This window comes from Rhagoletis pomonella, unplaced genomic scaffold (assembly GCF_013731165.1).
Source record: "Rhagoletis pomonella isolate Grant_MI unplaced genomic scaffold, Rhpom_1.0 Rhpom_scaffold_00493, whole genome shotgun sequence".
NCBI classification, from domain to species: Eukaryota; Metazoa; Arthropoda; class Insecta; order Diptera; family Tephritidae; genus Rhagoletis; species Rhagoletis pomonella.
Genome location: NW_023459047.1, coordinates 54,916 through 55,674, shown reverse-complemented (window position 1 = coordinate 55,674; position 759 = coordinate 54,916).

The window sequence follows — 759 nt, the reverse complement described above, 5'->3', positions numbered from 1 at the left end:
TTTTAAGGCGCAGCGAAGCACGCCGGGTATTCGCTAGTGTCACATGAAATTAACTGAGCAAAGTACAATGAATAGCTGTTAAACAATGTTTCACGCACCGGCACCATCTACATTAAATAAAACATACTTATTTTCGTGAGGCATACTCACACACCATATACTTTTCTATTGAAATTTTTCCTGAATTTTCTTAGCTATAAACCTCCAACGAATGCAAAACCGTGGAAATCGGTTCGTGCGTTCTGGAGTTATAGCGTCAGGAAGGAAAACCCTACTTATTTTTATATTAATTTTTATATTAAAGAAGATTAAAGAACTGTCCGCATTACACAATTTTATTTTTCACAAAAACGGTATTCATGAATTTTTTAATTTTTTTTTTATTTGCTTCCGCATATTTTTGACATAACAGCTTTCATTTTATGCCCATATTAAAAAAATACAGCCTAAGTTTACCCGGGTCCGCGTTTTGGTCTGTATCTCGAGACCCTAGTCACCCAGCTATATGAAAAGTGCTCAATCTTAAAGCATTCATGAACAGCTTTCATTTGATACCCATATTGAACAAATACACCCAAGATTACCCAGGTCCACGTTTTGGTCTATATCTCGAGACCCTTGTAACCCAGCTATTTGAAAAGTGCTCAATCTTAAAGCATTCATGAACAGCTTTCATTTGATACCCATATTGAACAAATACACCCAAGGTTAACCAGGTCCACGTTTTGGTCTATATCTCGAGACCCTAGTTATTTTTTA